At 36.7% G+C, this 9,348-nt stretch overlaps 1 pseudogene; it reads right to left on the reverse strand.

Annotated features, from left to right (window-relative positions):
* Positions 1-7,047: 7,047 nt before the first annotated feature.
* LOC100457345 (heterogeneous nuclear ribonucleoprotein A1-like) lies at positions 7,048-8,210 on the reverse strand (annotated as a pseudogene).
* Between the last annotated feature and the right edge of the window lie 1,138 nt (positions 8,211-9,348).

The raw sequence follows: 9,348 nt of genomic DNA on the forward strand, positions 1-9,348 counted from the left end.
AGGAGAAATAAAATACTTTACAGACAAGCAAATGCTGAGAGATTTTGTCACCACCTAAAAGAGCTCCTGAAGGAAGCACTAAACATGGAAAGGAAAAACCAGTACCAGCAGCTGCAAAACATGCCAAATTGTAAAGACCATCAAGGCTAGGAAGAAACTGCATCAACTAATGAGCAAAATAACCAGCTAACATCATAATGACAGGATCAAATTCACACATAACAATACTAACCTTAAATATAAATGGGGTAAATGCTCTAATTAAAAGGCACAGACTGGCAAATTGGATAAAGAGTCAAGACCCATTAGTGTACTGTATTCAGGAAACCCATCTCACATGCAGAGACACATATAGGCTCAAAATAAAGGGATGGAGGAAGATCTACCAAGCAAATGGAAAACAAAAAAAGGCAGGGGTTGCAATCCTAGTCTCTGATAAAACAGACTTTAAACCAACAAAGATCAAAAGAGACAAAGAAGTCCATTACATAATGGTAAAGGGATCAATTCGACAAGAAGAACTAACTATCCTAAATATATATGCACCCAATACAGGAGCACCCAGATTCATAAAGCAAGTCCTTAGTGACCTACAAAGAGACTTAGACTCCCACACAATAATAATGGGAGACTTTAACACCCCACTGTCAACATTAGACAGATCAACGAGACAGAAAGTTAACAAGGATATCCAGGAATTCAACTCAGCTCTGCACCAAGCAGACCTAATAGACATCTACAGAACTCTCCACCACAAATCAACAGAATATACATTCTTTTCAGTACCACACCACACCTATTCCAAAATTGACCACATAGTTGGAAGTAAAGCTCTCCTCAGCAAATGTAAAAGAACAGAAATTATAACAAACTCTCTCTCAGACCACAGTGCAATCAAACTAGAACTCAGGATTAAGAAACTCACTCAAAACCGCTCAACTACATGGAAACTGAACAACCTGCTCCTGAATGACTACTGGGTACATAATGAAATGAAGGCAGAAATAAAGATGTTCTTTGAAACCAGTGAGAACAAAGACACAACATACTAGAATCTCTGGGACACATTCAAAGCAGTATGCAGAGGGAAATTTATAGCACTAAATGCCCACAAGAGAAAGCAGGAAAAATCTAAAATTGACACCCTAACATCACAATTAAAAGAACTAGAGAAGCAAGAGCAAACACATTCAAAAGCTAGCAGAAGGCAAGAAATAACTAAGTTCAGAGCAGAACTGAAGGAGACAGAGACACAAAAAACCCTTCAAAAAATCAATGAATCCAGGAGCTGGTTTTTTGAAAAGACCAACAAAATTGATAGATCGCTAGCAAGACTAATAAAGAAGAAAAGAGAGAAGAATCAAATCGACACAATAAAAAATGACAAAGGGGATATCACTACCGTTCCCACAGAAATACAAACTACCATCAGAGAATACTATAAACACCTCTATGCAAATAAACTAGAAAATCTAGAAGAAATGGATAAATTCCTCGACACATACACTCTCCTAAAACTAAACCAGAAAGAAGTTGAATCTCTGACTAGGCCAATAACAGGCTCTAAAATTGAGGCAATAATTAATAGCTTACCAACCAAAAAAAGTCCAGGACCAGACAGAGTCACAGCCGAATTCTACCAGAGGTACAAGGAAGAGCTGGTACCATTCCTTTTGAAACTATTCCAATCAATAGAAAAAGAGGGAATCCTCCCTAACTCATTTTATGGGGACAGCATCATCCTGATACCAAAGCCTGGCAGAGACACAACAAAAAAAGAGAATTTTAGACCAATATCCTTGATGAACGTTGATGCAAAAATCCGCAATAAAATACTGGCAAACCAAATCCAGCAACACATCAAAAAGCTTATCCACCATGATCAAGTGGGCTTCATCCCTGGGATGCAAGGCTGGTTCAACATATGCAAACCAATAAATGTAATCCAGCATATAAACAGAACCAAAGACAAAAACCACATGATTATCTCAATAGATGCAGAAAAGGCCTTTGACAAAATTCAACAACCCTTCATGCTAAAAACTCTCAATAAATTAGTTATTGATGGGACGTATCTCAAAATAATAAGAGCTATCTATGACAAACCCACAGCCAATATCATACATAATGGACAAAAATTGGAAGCATTCCCTTTGAAAACTGGCACAAGACAGGGATGCCCTCTCTCACCACTCCTATTCAACGTAGTGTTGGAAGTTCTGGCCAGGGCAATCAGGCAGGAGAAGGAAATAAAGGGCATTCAATTAGGAAAAGAGGAAGTCAAATTGTCCCTGTTTGCAGATGAAATGAATGTATATCTAGAAAACCCCAGAGTCTCAACCCAAAATCTCCTTAAGCTGATAAGCAACTTCAGCAAAGACTCAGGATACAAAATCAATGTGCAAAAATCACAAGCGTTCTTATACAGCAATAACAAACAGAGAGCCAAATCATGAGTGAACTCCCATTCACAATTGCTTCAAAGAGAATAAAATACCTAGGAATCCAACTTACAAGGGATGTGAAGGACCTCTTCAAGGAGAACTACAAACCACTGCTCAAGGAAATAAAAGAGAACACAAACAAATGGAAGAACATTCCATGCTCATGGATAGGAAGAATCAATATCATAAAAATGGCCATACTGCCCAAGGTAATTTAGAGATTCAATGCCATCCCCATCAAGCTACCAATGACTTTCTTCACAGAATTGGAAAAAGCTACTTTAAAGTTCATATGGAACCAAAAAAGAGCCCACATTGCCAAGTCAATCCTAAGCCAAAAGAACGAAGCTGGAGGCATCACCCTACCTGACTTCAAACTATACTACAAGGCTACAGTAACCAAAACAGCATGGTACTGGTACCAAAACAGAGATATAGACCAATGGAACAGAACAGAGCCCTCAGAAATAATGCCACACATCTACAACTATCTGATCTTTGACAAACCTGACAAAAACAAGCAATGGCGAAAGGATTCCCTATTTAATAAATGCTGCTGGGAGAACTAGCTAGCCATATGTAGAAAGCTGAAACTGGATCCTTTCCTTACAACTTACACAAAAATTAATTCAAGATGGATTAAAGACTTACATGTTAGACCTGAAACCATAAAAACCCTAGAAGAAAACCTAGGCAATACCATTCAGGACATAGGCATGGGCAAGGACTTCATGTCTAAAACACCAAAAGCAATGGCAACAAAAGCCAAAATTGACAAATGGGATCTAATTAAACTAAAGAGCTTCTGCACAGCAAAAGAAACTACCATCAGAGTGAACAGGCTACCTACAGAATGGGAGAAAATTTTTGCAACCTACTCATCTGACAAAGGGCTAATATCCAGAATCTACAATGAACTCAAACAAATTTACAAGAAAAAAACCAACAACCCCATCAAAAGTGGGTGAAGGATATAAACAGATGCTTCTCAAAAGAAGACATTTATGCAGCCAACAGACACATGAAAAAATGCTCACCATCACTGGCCATCAGAGAAATGCAAATCAAAACCACAATGAGATACCATCTCACACCAGTTAGAATGGCGATCATTAAAAAGTCAGGAAACAACAGGTGCTGGAGAGGATGTAGAGAAATAGGAACACTTTTACACTGTTGGTGGGACTGTAAACTAGTTCAACCATTGTGGAAGTCAGTGTGGCGATTCCTCAGGGATCTACAACTTGAAATACCATTTGACCCAGCCATCCCATTACTGGGTATATACCCAAAGGATTATAAATCATGCTGCTATAAAGACACATGCACACGTATGTTTATTGCGGCACTATTCATAATAGCAAAGACTTGGAACCAACCCAAATGTGCAACAATGATAGACTGGATTAAGAAAATGTGGCACATATACACCATGGAATACTATGCAGCCATAAAAAATGATGAGTTCATGTCCTTTGTAGGGACATGGATGAAGCTGGAAACCATCATTCTCAGCAAACTATGGCAAGGACAAAAAACCAAACACCACATGTTCTCACTCATAGGTGGGAATTGAACAATGAGAACACATGGACACAGGAAGGGGAATATCACACACTGGGGACTGTTGTGGGGTGGGGGGAGGGGGGAGGGATAGCATTAGGAGATATACCTAATGCTAAATGATGAGTTAATAGGTGCAGCACACCAACATGGCACATGTATACATATGTAACAAACCTGCATGTTGTGCACATGTACCGTAAAACTTAAAGTATAATAATAATAAAAAAAGGAAACAAAGTTGTATGTATTATCATAGAAAAATCTCAAAAACATAATGTTAAACAAATAAAATCAAGGAGTCTATGGATACAGAAAAAAATTGTCGTGGGTATATCAAGTTTAAAGGAGCAAATGATGCTGCTTATGGTATATATGCTCATATGTAAGTAGTAAACATATAAAAACAATTTCTGGAAAAGTACTAAATTGAAAATAAATTTTCCTCTAAGTATCAAAGGAAAAGATGAGGACATAGGGAGCTACAATTGTTTCAATAGCTTTTAAAATTCCTTTTTTTTTCTTTTTTTTGGGGGGGGGACAGAGTTTTGCTCTGTCACCCAGGGTGGAGTGCAGTGGCGCGATCTGGGCTCATGCCATTCTCCTGCCTCAGCCTCCCGAGTAGTTGGGACTACAGGCACCCGCCACCACGCCCAGCTAATTTTTTTGTATTTTTAGTAGAGACGGGGTTTCCCTGTGTTAGCCAGGATGGTCTCCATCTCCTGACTTTGTGATCCTCCCGCCTCGGCCTCCCAAAGTGCTGGGATTACAGTTGTGAGCCACTGCACCTGGCCTAAAATTCTTTCTTAAAAAATCTAAACCCAATATAGTAAAATGTTTAATTTTAAAAAGTTGAGCACTAGATGACAATTTTAGTACTCTATATTACTGTCAACATAACTGTGTGCTTGAAATAGTTCAAATAAAAGGTACATAAAGGATCTCTATCTCAACAAAAGAACAAATTACTCAGTAGTAAATTCTGAAGACAGAGAGGTAAAGAGAAAAAAGAATAACACAGAAATAGTAAAAATTCAGCTATTATACAGTAGATACAGTTCCAGTTGCTCTTATAACATGGACTTTCTTGGACACCCTGATTATTTTAAAAATATGTCAACTAAGACCTTGGTTTACCTCAGAGATCCAGGAATAATGTCTAGTCTTCAAAGTAACAACATATTGTTATGAAAATGCCTGAGACATCTAGGATATCAAGCTATTTGCTTAATATTCCAGAAGACTCTGAACAGCTGAGCTGGCCTTTTCTTGGATTGAATACTGTTTAAGGTTGATGTTTAAAATATAAAGTTTATTCTTCCTGGCTTACAAATCAAATTTATAAACCAACTCATGCTCTTTATGTAACCTGAAGCATAAAGAGATATATTTACATCATGTCAGATGTCTCTAAATACTCTCACACATGGTTATTTTCTTAAAGAACGATTCTATATCAATTTAATTTTCACTTTTAATTCACTATGAAAATTTTATGTGTAGATATAGGCCAAAATTTAGCCCCACATTTCGGACCTTTGCAAATTCTCAATTTTATTGGATTCTGCTAGTGAGGAGCTAGAATATTTAAGCAAGTATTTTAGAAGTATAGGGTAGCATATTCTGATAGTATTAATTTAAAGTACAAAAACATAGATAAGGAGAAAACGAGACCAATTTACTAGATGAAAAGTTATTTAGAATCAGGAAAATGGTTGTCTAATGGGTGATATTTCTCTAAGCTTTTAATACATTAAAACAAATTACTGTTGTGCAATTATCTCCAATTACTGAACTGTGTTTAAATTCTAGCTCTTTCTTGCGGGTCATTTTTACCACTGAAAAACAAATAAACAAAAAACTTTGAATCTCCTGTGGTAATTTGTGTTGCTGTAATTAGTCTTTAAAGATATTTGGAAGTAGCCTTCAGTTTCAGTTGCTATGGCCAAAAGTAAGAGTGAGTATTACCACATTTTATTCATGTGTTGGAAATTACAGGAAGTTTGACAAGAAGAGAAGGGTCTAATCATTAGAAAGTTGCTTGTTCAGACTATGTAGCAATTTAATCCTGTATGCAGAGGGAGACATTTTGGTATTTTTAAGCAGAGAAGTGGCATAGTGAGATTTCAGCATTTTCACATATGAAAAATAAGCATAGAATTAAAAATGACTCCTTGATGTTCATGGTGTGCAGTTTTTTTAAATGGATGTTAGTGCCATTTAAAGATAAGAGGAAGTACAGTGGGGGAAACAGGATGAGATTGGCAGAACATGGTTTCAGCATTGAACTCTATGAGTCTGAGATGTTTTGAGGAGTATCTGGTAGGCAGTTTTATACATGGGTTTAGTATTCAGGCAAAATGAAAGTTGGGGATATTTTGTGGTTTCCGGCCTAGAGATGGCAGAAGCAATGTAGTAGGGAATGCAATGAACATAAACAGAAAGGGTGGTCAACTTGGTGCTAAAATTAGTGTATATCTTGATGTAAGTCAACATTAATTTCTCTCTATCCCAATGAGATGTCTCTAAGGTATTTAAGAGCTTAAAGTTGATGAATTTCCATTTTTTTATCAGAAACTAAATTTATTAAGGACTAAATCTTTATTCTTAATATCTACTGCAATTTGTATAAACTAAAAAGTTAAAACTTTTACAAAACAAGTTTTCCTTAAATTATGATTTGTTATTGTAAGAACTAGTAAGAAAAAATTCCACCAAATGAAAGCATTTTCTAAAATTCATACCCCATGTACCTATTTTTAAATACAATTGGTAAATTGATAAAGCTCTATTTTCAATTTGAATGTTTATCTGTTTTATTTTTTTTTAAATAAAGACATTTATTCAGCATCACAATCAGACTATTACATTTAACAATCAACAGCATGGGTGCAAAAAAAAAAAAACTACATTAAAACCCTTTGTTCGAATGCTTTACACTTTCCACAGAATAGAAACTAAAATAACCTGTTATACCATTAGTCACAAATATAGTCCTCGAGTTTTTTGCCCATACACATGAGTATGGGTCTAAAACATGTTTTCTTTGTAGCAGCTAGGCCCTGCCACCAGTGTGCTTGGCTGAGTTCACAAATCTCTTGTAACCTGTAGCTTCCCTGTCACTTCTCCGGCTCTCCTCTCCTGCTAAGCTTTGTTTCCTAATTAAAATCTTCTGCCACTGCCATAGCTGCTGCTGCTGCTGCTGGAACTGCCACAGCCACCTTGGTTTTGTGGTTTTGCAAAGTATTGGCCTCCACCGCCACAGGGGCCAGAGCTTCTGCCTCCAAAATTTCCTCCCTTCATGGGTCCAAAATTTGAAGACTGATTGTTGTAATTGCCAAAATCATTGTAGCTTCCACCACCTCCAAAATTGCTTCCATCATTACCAAATCCATTATAGCCATCCGCACTGCCAACATATCCACCACCACCATGGCTGCCACCAAAGCCACCACGACCACTGAAGTTTCCTCCACAACCAAAGTTGTCATTCCCACTGAAACCACCTCCACGACCACCACTAAAGTTTCCAGAACCACTTCGACCTCTTTGGCTGGATGAAGTACTTGCCATCTCTTGCTTTGACAGGGCTTTCCTAACTTCACAGACGTGGCCATTCACAGTATGGTATTTCTGAATGACAATCTTATCCACGGAGTCATGGTCGTCAAAGGTTACAAAGGCAAAGCCCCTTTTCTTGCCACTGCCTCGGTCAGTCATGATTTCAATCACTTCAATTTTTCCATACTGTTCAAAATAATCTCTTAGGTGATGTTCTTCAGTGTCTTTTTTAATGCCACCAACAAATATCTTTTTCACAGTTAAGTGGGCACCTGGTCTTTGAGAATCTTCTCTTGAGATAGCTCTCTTTGGTTCCACAACTCTTCCATCCACCTTGTGTGGCCTTGCATTCATGGCTGCATCCACCTCCTCCACAGTGGCATATGTGACAAACCCAAAGCCCCTGGAGCGCTTGGTGTTTGGATCTCTCATTACCACACAGTCCATGAGCGTTCCCCATTGCTCAAAATGGCTCCTCAGACTCTCATTGGTTGTTTCAAAGTTCAACCCTCCAATGAAGAGCTTCCTCAGCTGTTTGGGCTCTTTAGGAGACTCTGACTTAGACATGACGGCAGGGAGAAGAGAGACTTTAACGATGCTTCTTCGGCGGCGTCCACGGGCAGAAAGGTGTTCATCTGTTTTAAAGAAAACAATTGCAAACTGATGTGTTTTTTTTGTTATTTTTTTGTTTTGTTTTGTTTTGTTTTTGTCAAATTGCTTTGACTTAGGTGGACTCAGTGCCATAAACTACACAGTTTCAGTCTGATAGACGGGGGCCCATAGAATTTGTAATAGATGGTTTCTTTAAGCACAGGGACTTTGAAGAGGTCTTTGAAGATAGCTTTAAAGATGTAAATTCATGGCACAGTAAAATAGTGACAGATTTCTCTGACAGCTTTTGGTTAAAAATATTTTAAATTTTTTTCATAGTATTTTTCTGTTTTATTTATATTAAAGAGCACAAAGTCTTAGATATAGTCTTCTTGAAAAAATTCTATTAGAACTTTAAATCTCAGTGCTAAATGAGACCAAACCAAAATTATAATAGTTTCTCATCCATTTTCTACTAGTATCTATTGTCTCGAAAATGTAGCTGAATTAGGCATATTGGATATATTTACATATTTGATCTGTTAACAGCAAAATATTAAGTTGGTGCAAAAGTAATTGTGGTTTTGCCATTAAAAGTAATGGCAATAACCTCAATTACTTTTACACCAACTTAATAATAAAGTTAATTTCTGTCATTGATTTAAATAGTAACAGTAAAATGCATTATGTATTTTAAAAAATAAAACACTGATATATGAGAATTTTGATTTGAATTTGAACCCAAAATGATACATGTAACTTGATAAACAGAAATCAACTCTTTTGGACCAGCTTCTCAGAAACAAACATTTCTAGTCATTAATAAAACTTAGAGCTCTTTGCTTTGTGATTACATAAAAACAACAAACAACAAATAACAAACAAAAATCATCTCTTTTGGTTACTTAATATTCATATAGCATCATTTCATATAAGTATACAAATAATTTAACAAAAATATAAAAATTAATATATTTCTGTATGTAGAGAGTTAACTGAGATTTATATGATATAGATGTATATCTATGCAATCTAAGAAGGAATATCACACTGCCTAGACAATTCTTCTCTATTTTCCATTTACTCTAACCAAGGGAGTGAATAACATAGAGAAGTATTTTGTGACATCTCTTGCCAAGATGGCAAATTAGATAAAGTTCTGATTTATCCCTCCCAATTAACCCTAAAG

The sequence above is a fragment of the Pongo abelii genome, chromosome 6, assembly GCF_028885655.2.
Source record: "Pongo abelii isolate AG06213 chromosome 6, NHGRI_mPonAbe1-v2.0_pri, whole genome shotgun sequence".
In the NCBI taxonomy this organism is placed as follows: Eukaryota; Metazoa; Chordata; class Mammalia; order Primates; family Hominidae; genus Pongo; species Pongo abelii.